A 505-nucleotide genomic window follows, 5' to 3' on the forward strand; every position below is an offset into this window, starting at 1 on the left:
GCTAGATTGAGGCTTTGCATTTTTGGCAAAACTAAAAGAAGTGATGTTGTATTCTTCTCATTTATATCAGGGAGCATGATATCAGTATGTCTTATTACTGGTAATCTTAGCCCTGATCACTTGGTTAAGGTGGTGTCTGCTGAGTTTCTCCAATGTAAATTTACTATTTGTCCCTTTGTAATTAATAAATATCTTGGAATAGATACTTTGAGATAATATAAGTATCTCAACCATATGCCCACTAATTTTAATATCCATTGGTAGATCTGCCTGCAAAAATTACTCCTGTGGCACACATCATGTACATATCCATAAACACTCAGTTGTGTGAGATAAATAAGCCCCTATTTAAACCATTGAGATAGGGTTTTCTATTAACTGAACCTTCTTTGAACTTTCTAATGGGGCCCATTATAACAGGGTTTTAATCTGACAAATGGCACAAATAAATGTAACAGTTCCTTCCTTCCTTCCTTCCTTCCTTCCTTCCTTCCTTCCTTCCTTC

Source organism: Herpailurus yagouaroundi, unplaced genomic scaffold (assembly GCF_014898765.1).
Source record: "Herpailurus yagouaroundi ecotype Mexico unplaced genomic scaffold, PumYag 29, whole genome shotgun sequence".
NCBI classification, from domain to species: Eukaryota; Metazoa; Chordata; class Mammalia; order Carnivora; family Felidae; genus Herpailurus; species Herpailurus yagouaroundi.